Source organism: Anser cygnoides, chromosome W (genome assembly GCF_040182565.1).
Source record: "Anser cygnoides isolate HZ-2024a breed goose chromosome W, Taihu_goose_T2T_genome, whole genome shotgun sequence".
Taxonomy (NCBI): Eukaryota; Metazoa; Chordata; class Aves; order Anseriformes; family Anatidae; genus Anser; species Anser cygnoides.
This window is the reverse complement of record NC_089911.1, coordinates 3,197,630-3,213,604: the sequence shown is the minus strand read 5'-3', so window position 1 is coordinate 3,213,604 and position 15,975 is coordinate 3,197,630. Positions and strand designations below refer to the sequence as shown.

The following is a 15,975-nucleotide window of genomic DNA, read 5'->3' as shown; positions in this document are numbered from 1 at the left end:
TGTTGCCTCATTGCTTAAAGGAGCTGCAAAGATTATGGATTTCTCCCAAGAATAACATATTTTCAAAAAGCTATTTTTTCAGGTTGTTCCACTCACATGCTTGCAATTCCTTTCTACAGACTGAGTTATACTGTTTTCCTCTCAGTTTAAGCTGTTGTTGGGCCTTTCGCATGACATTTTGAAAACAAACAAACAAACAAACAAACAAAAACATGCAGGGAATCAAACGGTCCCTATTCCATAAATAAATAAATACACTGATAGTAAAACCACAAAACTGAGTGAAGAGGGAACTAAAATTATGTGTACAAGTGTGTGCATTTGTGAAAAGAGCCAGATCAATTTTCCTTTGGTATATGTATAAGATAATGACCAGCTGTTTAGAGAGGGTTGCAGACAGGTAGTGACAAAGCACCAAACTTCTGATGACTTGGCCCTTACATAACATATAAATATATCAGTTTAATGAGCAGTTTAAGTTTGCAAAATCCATGGACATGCATTGCATTTCAACAGGTTCAAAAAGATCAGGCCACCAGTCCTGTTGAAAAGAAAGCTCAAATGACAAACACAAACAAGTGTCTTCTGCAAAGTCTGATAAAAAAAACATCAGGAAAGTAAAAGAGATCAGGATTTCCCATGAAATTGTTCTGTTTTTAGTAATGAATACTGGAACACATATATTTCTGATGTCATTAGCATTAGCATCCTTTTACCAATTTTCAACTTTTTCACTTCATAGTTGTTACCTAACATCTCTCGTTCATCTCCTTAGGTTATCTGTTCCTCACCATGGCAACTGAGAAATTACTGTACATCGGTATAAATGCATTTATTGTCTTTGCTGGGTTCTCTTGGGTGTGGGAATGCGGGTTGTCTTACATCACGGAACCAGCAATGTCTGTTGCCAACTTATTTCAATTATACTTCATCATCATTTGGAACAGCATTTTTGTCCCTTTCTTCATAGTACCACTCTTGCTGTTAGTTTCAACATTTCTAAAAGACATCAACCCAAGCCAGAGGGAACGATTTTCTTTCAGCTGCTAGCCTGATTTGCTGGGAGATTAAAAAAACTGAAATCTAGACCACCTTGGTTTTGATCCATATAATATAGTTGGGGGGAATTCTGGACTCAGGGTCTGTGATTTTATTCCTAGGTACAAGAAAACAAAATAAGCCCTCTTAGAGATTACAGCATATGTGTTTGCTTGGCCATGGCGGAATACAGTAAGTATTTGCAGTTCTTTAGTTAAGAAGAAGCTAACAGAAATAAATTGCTCACTTGGAATTGCTCAAGTGGCTTGACACCCACATTTGTCTGCCGTGATGCTGTAGCTCAGAGACTGGAGGAGATTTAAGGGCTGTGGAGAATTGGATTAATTTTATGGACCTTGTTTTGATTTAGAGAGCCAATACAAATATTACTGTACCTTCTTTATGTTTACTATAAGCTCTTTTTAAAATGTATGAAAGCAAAGCTCCATTCTGCCATAACGAGACATAACAAAACCTGGCTATATAAAAATGATACATTGAAATACTTTCTTCAGAAAATAGCTTCTGAAAAATGTAGACTTTAGGACCATTGATATCATGTACTTCTCATAAAAGGTCCAATTAAACATTAAATTATATATATATATACATATATGAGGGAAACAGGTCTTTCAAACTTTGTTTTTACTTTGAGATTTTTTAGCTGCTGGGATAAGCTTATTTTATTAGAGTTTATTTTACAATGAGCTCTTTATCGGATCTAAAGCTAGCTTGTAACCACTAAGGGTTCAAATACAAGTGGACAAATCTCTTCAAGGTTTGCTTGAAACATCTTAAAAGCTTACTATTATTTTCATGTCAGATTCAGGTCAGAACTAATTTTGAGGAAACCTTTTAAACCCCTGATTCTGTAGCACCCCAGGTAAGAAGTAAAGTGGCAGTGGAGGAAATATAATAATTTGAGCACAGCGAGACAAGCTAAGAAAACAATTCTTTGAGCAAGGGAAGGAAAAATCCCTATAGAGCACAACTTTTCAGAAATATTTTTTATATTTTAAAATATATTTTTAGTACTATATTTTTAGTAAACTACTTTAGAATATATATTTTAAAATATCTTATTATTAACAGTTCTTTCATTCCACAGGCAGCACAGAAGATGACAAGAACCTTTTGATGGATTTTGGCCTAACACATTTGGCTGGTTGATGCTGCAGATAATCACTACATTTGATTTGGGAATAGGATTGATAACTGGACAGGTGAGACCTCTTTCCTTGTCTTACCAAGTCTCATGTAACAGTCCACACATCCCTGCCATGCCTCCCATATTACACAGTGAAGGTCAACTGAATCAGCCCTCAGCTTACAGTGCTAGCCTTGAGCTCAGCATCAAGGCCAGTGGAATCTGAGCAACGCAAAACTGATATAAACCAGGGCATTTCGGGTTGAATCGTCTCCTCAGAATGCTGCTGCCATCCAAAGACACAAGCTGGTATTGCTGTACTGCTGTGTACACAGAGAACACTACTGCTGGTAGTTTTGGAGAAATAGGAGGGCAGATAAGTCATCGTCCCTAAACTTCCACATTTTGTGATAAAGCTCTAAACTGAGAAACATTTTATCCCCTTATTTTCTTTCCAAAAAAACCCACTTCCATGAGAAATAACTGGTTTCAAAATCATGAAATATAGTGTTCATGCTGTTTCATGAAAACATCTATTTTCTATTATGTGAACATCAGGCTGTGCTGCAGAGCTCAGCCTTTGTTCCTTGCCCTTCTCATGTCTTCCTATAAGGGACCTCACTAATTTTTCATGTCAAGCATTTCAGCAAACTCTTCCTTGTTTGTAGTACTGAAATGGCAATCCAATATTTTTCTAAAACAATCTGCTCTAGATCAGCAGATTAGATTGGGCCCAATTAACCCTTCTTACCTTTCCTGGCATGATCATTCACACTGAAGACATAAATTCCTAGGCTTCACTAAGAAGAAATCAAGAAAGTTATACTGCTGTGACTGCAGGCAACAGTTACTTTTAACATAAATTTACAGGGGCAGGATGATTCATTGCCCAAACTGGGAAAAACTATACAAATGGAAAACTTAATCTACTTTATATATTATATTTTCTTATATTGCTTTTCCTAAGTACTTCTGGTCAATGCACAGTGCATATGATTCTTCTTAGTAATTAAAATACCTTTTTTATTTCTATACTTATTCAAGCATTTATTAGCTATGACATTGTTACAACTTAATTGTACATTTCGTAGTTAACCAAGACTGTCTTACAAGCAGTCCAGTGATACAATTTATAAAGATGACATGCCTTTATTTATTTTTAATTTTAACTTCAACAAACACAGTTCCCTTTGCAGTGAATTTTACATCAGCATGTAAAAAATAACCCACAAACAGGAATCAAACCCCAAATGGGAACAATAGGGAAGAGAGATGTTCATGGGAAACAGTGGCAAATTGATTTATTCGAACTCCCAAGAAAAGGGGGGTTTAGATGCCTATTGATACTAACAGACACCTTTTCCAGATGGCCAGGAGCATTCCCATGTAGAACTAACAAAGCCAGAGAACTGTCCAAAGTATTGCTGAAAGAAATTACACCGAGATTTGGTGTACCCTCAGTAATGTCATCTGACAGGGGACCACACTTCACTGCAGAACTGACCCAACAAGTCAGCAAAGTGCTGGGGATTGATTGGCAGCAACACACTCTGTATAGGCCACAGGCAAATGGCTCATGTTGACTTGCGGAAATCAGACTCCATAACCTCAGAACAGTTATCTGTCAAGAAACCAATACGTATTGGTAAAACTAAGCCCCTTTGAGATATTGTATGGCAGGCCTTACCAAATGCCATACAAAGGAGAAGATCTAACACAAGTAGGAAACCAATATTCGCAACAACATATTATAGTTTTGGGCAAACAACTAGAACAAATCAATAAGAACGTTTTAGGCACTAGACCTTTTATTATCCTCCCAAGGGGAAGTATGCACTTTAATAAATATTAGTTGCCGTATGTGCGTAAATGAGGCAGGATGAACTGAGACTGATCTCAGAAATATTTGGGAAAAGACCAAGATCTTACACAAGGTAGTTCAAGATGACACCTCGTGGGTTCGAGAATTATGGAACAAACTGACCTCTTGGTCACCCAACTTTTCTTGGCTTAAGCAATTGTTTATAGGAATATTGATCTTGCTTTTACTAATATTCTTAACCTGTGTATTGGTACAGTGTGCATTTTGGTGCTGTATGAAAAGACTAGATAATTATGAAACCTGGAAGTGTAACCGAATCAAGCACCAGGTAGAAACTGGTAAGAATTTTATGAAAACTTTGAATCAAGAAGGAGTGTTATAAGCAAAAGAATTTGCCTAGGATAAAGAAAAGGGAGGACTTGAGACAGGGAACAAGATAAAGGATAGTGATTCCTAGGTCTTAGCTAGCACAATTGTATGTTGTCCTGGTTCCAGTTAGGACAGAGTTAAGTAGCTCATAGTAGCTGGTAGGGTGCTATGTTTTGGATTAGGATGAGAAGAGCGCTGATAACATGCTGATGTTTTAATTGTTGCAGAGCAGTGTTTACACCAGGCCAAGGACTTTTCGGCTTCTCGCTCTGTCCTGCTAGCGAGCAGGCTGGGGGTGCAGCAGGAGCTGGGAGGGGACAGACCCAGGACAGCTGACCCAAATTGGCCAAAGGGGTATTCCATACCATCTGACGTCATGCTAAACAATATATAGGGGTGGCTGGCCGGGGTGGGGGGGCCGGCTGCTCGGGAATAGGCTGGGCATCGGTCAGCGGGTGGTGAGCAATTGCATTGTGCATCACTTGTTTTCTTACACATTATTATTGTTAGTACTATTATCATTATCACTATTATTATTATTATTGTTATTATTATATTCCTTATATTCCTTATATTATTATATTCCTGTCTTAATAAACTGTCTTTATCTCAACTCACCGGCTTCACTTTCCCGTTTCTCTCCCCCATCCCAGAGAGGGAGGGGGGAGGGTGAGCGAACAGCTGTGTGGTGTTTAGCTGCCAGCCGGGTTAAACCACAACAGTCCTTTTGGCGCCCAACGTGGGGCCCGAAGGGTTGAGATATCGACAAATCCGACCAGAGTGTGTTAAACTAAAATTGGTATAAGTATTGGACCTGCTTAATAGTTGCTAGTCACGATGTTGATTGCCTTAATCTCCAGTCTGCTGTACCTGTATTCCAAATTGAGTTTTATGGTGAATTATTTATAGCCCGATGGGCCCATGACACCTCAGGCCATCAAGGTAGAGATGCAACCTACAGATGGGCTCGTGATCGAGGGGTGGACCTGACCATGGACACTATAGCACAGGTTATTCATGACTGTGAAACATGTGCTGCAATCAAGCAAGCCAAACGGTCAAAACCTCTTTGGTATGGAGGACGATGGCTGAAATATAAATATGGAGAGGCCTGGCAGATTGATTACATCACACTCCCTCAAACCCGCAACGGCAAGCGCCACGTACTTACAATGGTGGAAGCAACCACCGGATGGCTGGAAACATATCCGGTGCCCCATGCCACCGCCCGGAACACTATCCTGGGCCTTGAAAAGCAAGTCCTATGGCGACATGGCACCCCAGAGAGAATTGAGTCAGACAACGGGACTCATTTCCGAAACAACCTTATAGACACTTGGGCCAAAGAACATGGTATTGAGTGGGTGTATCACATCCCCTATCATGCACCAGCCTCTGGAAAAGTTGAACGATACAATGGACTGTTGAAGACTACACTGAAAGCAATGGGTGCTGGGACATTCAAAAATTGGGATACACATTTGGCAAAGGCCACCTGGTTAGTCAATACCAGGGGATCTGCCAACCGAGCTGGACCTGCCCAATCAAACCTGTTACGCACTGTAGAAGGGGATAAAGTTCCTGCAGTGCACGTAAGAAACATGCTGGGTAAGACAGTCTGGGCTACTCCTGCCTCAGGAAAAGGCAAACCCATTCGTGGAATTGCTTTTGCTCAGGGACCTGGATGCACTTGGTGGGTAATGCAAAAGAATGGGGAGGTCCGGTGTGTACCTCAAGGGGATTTGATACTGGGTGAGAATAGCCCATGAGTTGAATTGTAGTATGTTAATTATTATATAATACTGTATGTCATCACTACCATGATTGCTATATACCATAGATGGAAATGGTGATTAATTACAAGGTATTGGAAAGAGTGTAACCTGAGCATGACATAAATGGTATGGAATAAGGGGTGGATATCTGTCCTGGTTCCAGTTAGGACAGAGTTAATTTTCCCTCATAGTAGCTGGTAGGGTGCTATGTTTTGGATTAGGATGAGAAGAGCGCTGATAACATGCTGATGTTTTAATTGTTGCAGAGCAGTGTTTACACCAGGCCAAGGACTTTTCGGCTTCTCGCTCTGTCCTGCCAGCGAGCAGGCTGGGGGTGCAGCAGGAGCTGGGAGGGGACAGACCCAGGACAGCTGACCCAAACTGGCCAAAGGGGTATTCCATACCATCTGACGTCATGCTAAACAATATATAGGGGTGGCTGGCCGGGGTGGGGGGGCCGGCTGCTCGGGAATAGGCTGGGCATCGGTCAGCGGGTGGTGAGCAATTGCATTGTGCATCACTTGTTTTCTTACACATTATTATTGTTAGTACTATTATCATTATCACTATTATTATTATTATTGTTATTATTATATTCCTTATATTCCTTATATTATTATATTCCTGTCTTAATAAACTGTCTTTATCACAACTCACAGGCTTCACTTTCCCGTTTCTCTCCCCCATCCCAGAGAGGGAGGGGGGAGGGTGAGCGAACGGCTGTGTGGTGTTTAGCTGCCAGCCGGGTTAAACCACAACAATTTCCCGTAAGTCTCTTGTATATTCATCAGGTCTCTGAAAAATCATTAATGTAGGTTCCATCTCTATTCGTATGCATACTGGAGTCCTTGGGTGGTCGGTCGTCTGGCATACTCTGGTGGTCTTTTGTTGAAGGCCAGAAGTCTTCCTTGCTGCTTATCTTCTGGCCTTTACTGTCTTTGACAGACTTCAGCAGTCAAGCCAGTTCTTGTTGGTTCCATTAACTATGCATACAGTCTTTTGTTCCCTTATCTTTGGGTCGTTAACATATGTTGTGGTTTAACCGGGCTGGCAGCTAAACACCACACAGCCGTTCGCTCACCCTCCCCCCTCCCTCTCTGGGATGGGGGAGAGAAACGGGAAAGTGAAGCCGGTGAGTTGAGACAAAGACAGTTTATTAAGACAGGAATATAATAATATAAGGAATATAAGGAATATAATAATAACAATAATAATAATAATAGTGATAATGATAATAGTACTAACAATAATAATGTGTAAGAAAACAAGTGATGCACAATGCAATTGCTCACCACCCGCTGACCGATGCCCAGCCTATTCCCGAGCAGCCGGCCCCCCCACCCCGGCCAGCCACCCCTATATATTGTTTAGCATGACGTCAGATGGTATGGAATACCCCTTTGGCCAGTTTGGGTCAGCTGTCCTGGGTCTGTCCCCTCCCAGCTCCTGCTGCACCCCCAGCCTGCTCGCTGGCAGGACAGAGCGAGAACCCGAAAAGTCCTTGGCCTGGTGTAAACACTGCTCTGCAACAATTAAAACATCAGCATGTTATCAGCGCTCTTCTCATCCTAATCCAAAACATAGCACCCTACCAGCTACTATGAGGGAAAATTAACTCTGTCCTAACTGGAACCAGGACAAATGAATATCTATTTGTCCCAGTAATATAAGCACACTGCCAGTAACCATTGGTGCGCAAGTTAGGTGGAGCTATCCCCCTTGCGTCCGGCATGTGTGTGCAGCGCCGAATAAACATACCTGCTTTATAACTATTCTGAGGTTATGGAGTCTGATTTCCGCAAGTCAACATGAGCCATTCCATTATGTTGTTCATTGACTTTAAATGGATTACTGCCACAATGTGGTAAATTGAAACTGCATAAAGTATTTATATTTTATTTAAATGTGAGTTACTGAATTTACTTTCTCATTATACATTAAAGTAATGATTATCCTGTTTATTAGTGTTAAATATTTCATGGACTTCACAACATTGTATAACTTACTATAAATGAATAGAGGTCATTACATTACCCATTGTGTAAGACTGTATCTGCAGCAGTTCACATGGATAGAAAGCAGGAGAAAATCTGTGATGGAAAATAGAGGCCTCGATTGCCATCAATATTTCTGAGGAATCAGTGCGGTATATCTCAGTTGTTTCACTAAGAGAAAGAAAGAAAGAAAGAAAGGAAGGAAGGAAGGAAGGAAGGAAGGAAGGAAGGAAGGAAGGAAGGAAGGAAGGAAGGAAGGAAGGAAGGAAGGAAGAAAAGTGTTAAAACAGGAATTGCACCCTAATTTTTATGAATATATTTATAGAACTTCCACCTGGAAATATCTTAAACCAATCTACAAATGGATTTTCAATGTATTTGCAGAATAAAGAAACCATTACAATCACTACCAAAATACAGCTATCTGTGTGATGATGAAATATAATTGCAGTTTAACAAAGAGACCAGTATCATGCTGCATTTTAAGAAAACACATTGACCTATAACTGAATACATCAGCATATCTATAGTACAGATACATTACCATAAAGAAAGTTCCTAGATTTGCCCACTGTTTTCTGCAAAGCCAAACAATATCACTGCAGTCTACAAAGCTATTTAGAAGATTGTCTTGCTGAAAGAAGGGTCACATTAATTTCTTTGCCTCTGTTAAGTTCTTTATAAGTCTTTCTCATATTTATATCTAGCCAGTTGTTCTGTCATATTAAGAGATATCGCTTCATTATCCTGTTTAGTGGCTACTGAGCGCTTCAACCTATTTGTGATTTTCATCAGTGTCTGTTCTTCTGTGAAATTATGGAAGCTATTACTATTTGGATATCATTAAATCTACTTCTGCTCTTTGGTGGGGAGTTCCACAGGTTAACTGTGCTGTTGTACAATTATGCTTTAATACTTGTGAGACACTGCTTGTTTCAGCTGTAATTTGTAATTACATATATCACGATATTTTAATAAATATATTAATCTTCTTTTGACCACCTCCCTTTTTCCATAGCCTAAAACTCACTTGTGTGTATGATCTGACAGTACTTGAATGTGGGAGTTTTGACAGCACTAAATACTCACATCCAGTGTGCTCTACTGCTTTTGATGATGCTTTTTTTTTCTGGTGATATTCATTCATCATCACCAAAATGGCTAGTAAAAGATGAACACAGAGACTTCCCACGTTTCTTCACCTTCAGTCTCATAACTAGACAATTTTATTTTATATAATATATATAATATATATTATTAACTGTGGGAGTGTGGCCATGGGGGTCGACAAGCCCCATGGTTGGTGATAACATCAGACTCTTAACGATGAGGCCATCAGGAATGTAAAGAGTTTAGAAGGAACAAAGAAGGGTGATTCAGGAGACGCCTTGTTGTCTCAGATTGCTTGCTCTCCAGCCATTAAGACATGGAAGTTGCTGTGTGTTTGCTGTTGTCGGGCAAAGTTGCTGACCAATGACTAGTTAGTGGAAAAGGACTGCTGTGGAGAGAATGGTATAAGAAGGGAGCCTGTCCTCAATAAAAGAGTTGAATTTATCTCATCAATAAAGTAGTAGCAGTTACTGATCCTAAAAGAACCCTGGTGTCCGTGTGGTCTTTACGCCACAAATGGTGCCCGAGCAGGGACATGAAGAACAGGAACAGGGACCTGAAGAACAGGAACAGGGACAAGCTAACAGAACAGGGACAAAAACAAAAAAATGAATGAACAGGGACAGGCTAACAGAACAGGGACCAGGACAGGAACAGGGACGCTGATTGCCTCATGAAGATAGGTTCGGCTGAACTCAGCAAACCCCTCACAGAAGTGGAACTTGAGCTGAAAGGAAACTCATAGTGTGAGAAACACTCCGTAGCCAATAACTTAGGCTCAGGCGAGGATCTCAGTGAAGTAGTAATTTATTCGCGATTGCAATGGCGGGCGCCCCACAAGCAGGAGAGCGCACCCACTAGTTCCAAAACACAGTTTATATACTTTTTGATGACAGGACCCTCCCCTGTTTCCCCATTGACTGGGTAATCCAGGTTCACAATCTATCTGATGCTTCACAGACAATGCCTGGCCTTCAGTTGCTGGCCTGTTAAATTTCAAGCTTCTTTTGACTTTTTTACTGTTTGAAGTGGTAATGTTTCATCACTTATCTGATTTGACTTGACACCGTGATTTTCACCTAATTGCTCTAAGGAGTCCGGCTGTCTGCATTTTACAAGGTTTTCTGTTAAGCTTTCTTATCACTGTAAGCATATTTCAATACCACATTCCTTCCTTCTATACAATGTAACACTGCAAAAACAACATTTCCATTCCCACAATAGTGAAAGTCGCTGAAAGGAAGCGCACCCAAGGCGAAGGAAGCTCAAGCTGAGAGAAGCGGACCAGTGCACACAACTGCCCCTCACTGGCCGAAGGTAAGCAGTTGCTCGCTATGGGGAATCATATGTCCTTAGAAGCAATGAATGTCCTGGTAACCTTCCAGTTTATTCCCTTTATTATGAATTAGACAGTTTATGATCCTGAAACATGAGACCAAATTGAGGTCAAGGTGTGGGACTCTGCTACTAAAAACGACAAGGTTGCGGCGGGATTGCTCGGCACCTGGCGAGCAGTCTGTGAGGCCTTAAAGAGCCATGTGGGACCACAATCGGAAACGTGTGCTTTGCCAGACAGTGAGAGAGCTGCGGGCTCGTTTACTGATCCGCCTGCTACGCCATCACCCCCCCCTCCCCCCGGCTCCTACTTTCAGGGAGTGGTTATGAATATGTATATTCATCCTCATCGCAGTCTACAACTTCCTCGCGAGGGGGAGTGGAGAGGCAGGTGACCAGTTCTCCGTTATCACCACAGAATCACAGAATCACAGAATCACAGAATCGTCTAGGTTGGAAGAGACCTCCAAGATCATCTAGTCCAACCTCTGCCCTAACACTAACAAGTCCTCCACTAAACCGTATCACTAAGGGCTACATCTAAACGTCTCTTAAAGACCTCCAGGAATGGCGACTCAACCACCTCCCTGGGCAGCCCATTCCAGTGCCTAACAACCCTTTCAGTAAAGAAGTTCTTCCTAATATCCAACCTAAACCTCCCCTGGCGCAACTTTAGCCCATTCCCCCTCGTCCTGTCACGAGGCACGTGGGAGAATAGACCAACCCCCACCTCTCTACAGCCTCCTTTAAGGTACCTATAGAGAGCGATGAGGTCTCCCCTGAGCCTTCTCTTCTCGAGGCTACACAACCCCAGCTCCCTCAGCCACTCCTCGTAAGACTTGTTCTCCAGACCCCTCACCAGCTTCGTTGCCCTTCTCTGGACTCTCTCAAGCACCTCCATGTCCTTCTTGTAGCGAGGGGCCCAAAAGTGAACACAGCACTCGAGGTGCGGCCTCACCAGAGCCGAGTACAGGGGGACAATCACTTCCCTAGACCTGCTGGCCACACTGCTTCTTATACAGGCCAGGATGCTGTTGGCCTTCTTGGCCACCTGAGCACACTGCTGGCTCATATTCAGCCGACTATCAACCAGTACTCCCAGGTCCTTCTCGGCCAGGCAGCTTTCCAGCCACTCATCTCCCAGCCTGTAGCGCTGCTTGGGGTTGTTACGCCCCAGATGCAGGACCCAGCACTTGGCCTTGTTGAAATTCATGCAGTTGGCCTCAGCCCATCGGTCCAGCCTATCCAGATCCTCCTGCAGAGACTTCCTTCCCTCGAGCAGATCGACACACGCACCTAACTTGGTGTCATCTGCAAACTTACTGAGGGTGCACTCGATCCCCTCATCCAGGTCATCGATAAAGATACTGAAGAGGACCGGCCCCAGCACTGAGCCCTGGGGGACTCCACTAGCAACCGGCCTCCAACTGGATTTGGCTCCATTCACCACAACTCTCTGGGCCCGGCCATCCAGCCAGTTTTTAACCCAACAAAGCGTACGCCAGTCTAAGCCACGAGCAGCCAGTTTCTTGAGGAGAATGTTGTGGGAAACGGTGTCAAAAGCCTTACTGAAGTCAAGGTAGACCACATCCACAGCCTTCCCCTCATCCACCAAGCGCGTCACTTGGTCATAGAAGGAGATCAGGTTCGTCAAGCAGGACCTACCTTTCATAAACCCATGCTGACTGGGCCTGGTCATCTGGTTGCCCTGCAAGTGTCGCGTGATGACACTCAAGATAATCTGCTCCATGAGCTTCCCGGGCACTGAGGTCAAACTAACAGGCCTATAGTTTCCCGGGTCTACCCTCCGACCCTTCTTGTAGATGGGCATCTGTTGTGGTTTAACCCGGCTGGCAGTTAAACACCACACAGACGTTCGCTCACCCTCCCGCCTCCCTCTCTGGAATGGGGGAGAGAAACGGGAAAGTGAAGCCGGTGAGTTGAGATAAAGACAGTTTATTAAGACAGGAAAATAATAATAACAATAATAATAATAGTGATAATGATAATAGTATTAATAATAATAATGTGTACGAAACAAGTGATGCACAATGCAATTGCTCACCACCCGCTGACCGATGCCCAGCCTATCCCCGAGCAGCCGGGCCCCCCACCCCGGCCAGCCACCCCTATATATTGTTTAGCATGACGTCAGATGGTATGGAATACCCCTTTGGCCAGTTTGGGTCAGCTGTCCTGGGTCTGTCCCCTCCCAGCTCCTGCTGCACCCCTAGCCTGCTCGCTGGCAGGACAGAGCGAGAAGCTGTAAACTCCTTGGCTTGGTGTAAGCACTGCTCTGCAACAATTAAAACATCAGCATGTTATCAGCGCTCTTCTCATCCTAATCCAAAACATAGCACCCTACCAGCTACTATGAGGAAAAATTAACTCTGTCCTAACTGGAACCAGGACAGCGTCACGTTTGCTAGCCGCCAGTCGACTGGAACCTCCCCTGATAGCCAGGATTGCCAATAAATAATGGAAAGCGGCTTGGCCAGCTCCTCTGCCAGTTTGCTCAGTACCCTCGGGTGGATCCCATCTGGCCCCATCGACTTGCGTACATCCAAGTGTCGTAGCAGGTCGCCAACCCTTTCCTCATGGATAGCGAGGGCCACATCCTGCTCCCCATCCCCTTCCACCAGCTCAGGGTACCAGGTATCCAGAGAACAACCGGTCTTGCCGCTAAAGACTGAGGCAAAGAAAGCATTGAGCACCTCAGCCTTTTCCTCATCTTTTGTAACTAAGTTTCCCCCCCGCAAAACAGTTTCCCCCCAGTGACAGGACCCACGGGAACGGTGTTGAGCTGAGGCAGGGGAAGTTTAGGCTGGACATCAGGAAGTGGTTCTTCACTGAGAGGGTGGTTGCACATTGGAACAGTCTCCCCAGTGAAGTAGTCACTGCACCAAGCCTGTCTGAAGTTAAGAAGCGATTGGACTGATACCTGAGTTCTCCACTGGATGCGTAAGCCTGAAGATCGAATGTCTGTCAGCCATGAGCTGGTTGAGCGTCTCTTGGGGGGCATGTGGTTCAGTCAGAAAGGAGGGATGCGTTCTACAGAACATGATTTTTGCACGGTCTTTTTTCAAGTAAAACCCTGTAGCTCTCAAATCCAAAGTCTTGGTATTCCTTTGTTCTTATGTCTGTATTGAAATACTTTAAAAGTTGAACAGAGCTGTTCAGAGCTTCTTGGGGCAGCTTGTTCCTTGGGGCCATGCAAAGAGGCAGCCAAAGACTAGGACTATCTCAATGATTCTTTTTCCAATACAGCCAACAGTAAGACTGTGTAAGATAGACAGATAAGGAGATGCTAAAGAGTTTCCCCTGAGTTTTCTTTGTGTTACCTTAAAAGTTTGAAGCTAGAGGCTTTGAGTCCTCTGCAAAAGGAAGGTTTTTTGCTGTTGTTGGGTATTTGCACCCAGGCTCTTTCCAGAAATAGCTGTCATGAACCTTCCAAGTTGTTGTGGTTTAACCCGGCTGGCAGCTAAACACCACACAGCCTATTCTCACCCAGTATTAAATCCCCTTGAGGTACACACCGGACCTCCCCATTCTTTTGCATTACCCACCAAGTGCATCCAGGTCCCTGAGCAAAAGCAATCCCACGAATGGGTTTGCCTTTTCCTGAGGCAGGAGTAGCCCAGACTGTTTTACCCAGCATGTTTCTTACGTGCACTACAGGAACTTTATCCCTGTCTACAGTGCGTAACAGGTTTGATTGGGCAGGTCCAGCTCGGTTGGCAGATCCCCTAGTATTGACTAACCAGGTGGCCTTTGCCAAATGTGTATCCCAATTTTTGAATGTCCCAGCACCCATTGCTTTCAGTGTAGTCTTTAACAGTCCACTGTATCATTCAACTTTTCCAGAGGCTGGTGCATGATAGGGGATGATAGGGGAAATCAAAAAACAAAAAAAGAAACCTGCTATCAAGTGCCACAACCCTGTTGATATCAGCAGAGCCCCACTGATGAATCTTGCTGTGAGTGTGCTCCAAGACTTTAAGCAAGCACTAGAGCACCTTAGGGAGCATGAATTCAAGGCATCAGACCGGATGCACAGCTGAGGGAGAAAACTGCACATAAAAGAGGTTGACTAAACTGCTGAAGCTTAAAGGTGAGAGCTGAACTTACCTCCCCATAGGTCCTTTTTCTTCATCTTGTCAAAATTTGTATTCTCCCCCAGTGACTCTATGTCAAATATAATTCACTGGCCAGCTCCATAGTAACTGCTTACCAGACAGAAGATATCAGTGACATGGACATGAGCTGGAAGGATGAGAAGAGCTGGAGATACCCAGGCCCTTTTCTGCCACTGCTTCTTTGGCAAGTCAAATAGACTGCATCCATCTCACCTTATTTTAGCTATCCAAAGTATATTTATAAGCCTAAAATAGTCACTAAGATATGTCGAGAGAGAGAAAATTGATGATTCCTCTTGCCTATCTGTGCATTTATCTCCAGGTGAGACAATACTACAAATTATTCTGTATTTTAGATATATGATATGTAAGATGTTCTGTGCATGTATGTAGCCAGGGGGAAAACTATAGTATATGTATAGGCATAACTAATCTGATTTCAGGTATGTTTTTATACAAGTGAGGTCTTTAGAACTGGAATTTGGAAAAATAATCTACGTTGTGGAGGAAGCTGCCATTTTCTCTCTTTTTTTTTTTTTAAGGTTCAAGTAATTTTGAATCTGGATGTCTTCAACACAAGGCTTGATTATAAAGTTTGAAAAAATTCTCTCGTGATAGCTTTATTTTGTCTTATGACATACTGTGTTTTTTTCTTTAAAAAAATCTGAAGAAGATTCACATGCTATTATTTTCAATGTCATTTACAAATGCAGATTTCATAACCATATTTATAGAACTTCCACCTGGAAATATCTTAAACCAATCTACAAATGGATTTCCAATGTATTTGCAGAATAAAGAAACCATTACAGTCACTATCAAAATACAGCTATCTGTGTGATGATGAAATATAATTGCAGTTTAACAAAGAGACCAGTATCATGCAGCAGTTTAAGAAAACACATTGACCTATAACTGAATACCACAGGCAAATATAGTCAGAAATTTTAAAAATCAGATCAAATTTAAATTAAGATTGAAAAGAAACAGTACGGAGAGCATTGTGTAGATAAGGTACCTGTTCACAGGAACAAATAATAAACCCAAGTCAAAATTTACTTAGACTTCCATGAAATTCCTGTTTTCATACAAAAATATTTACACAAGATATCTGGGACACACTACCGAATTGTCAAGACCTACATTTTCCTAAAGTAGATTTTCTATCAACTTGCTCAAACGAAATTTAAAAACAAAACAACAAAAAACAACATCAGCACAAGAAAACAGTGTTAACACTCTTCTTGAG

The 15,975-nt window shown here is 42.5% G+C and overlaps 1 pseudogene; it reads left to right on the top strand.

Moving 5' to 3' along the window:
* LOC136788543 (syncytin-2-like) overlaps positions 1–4,633 on the top strand; it is a 120,911-nt pseudogene extending 116,278 nt beyond the window's left edge.
* Positions 4,634–15,975: the final 11,342 nt, after the last annotated feature.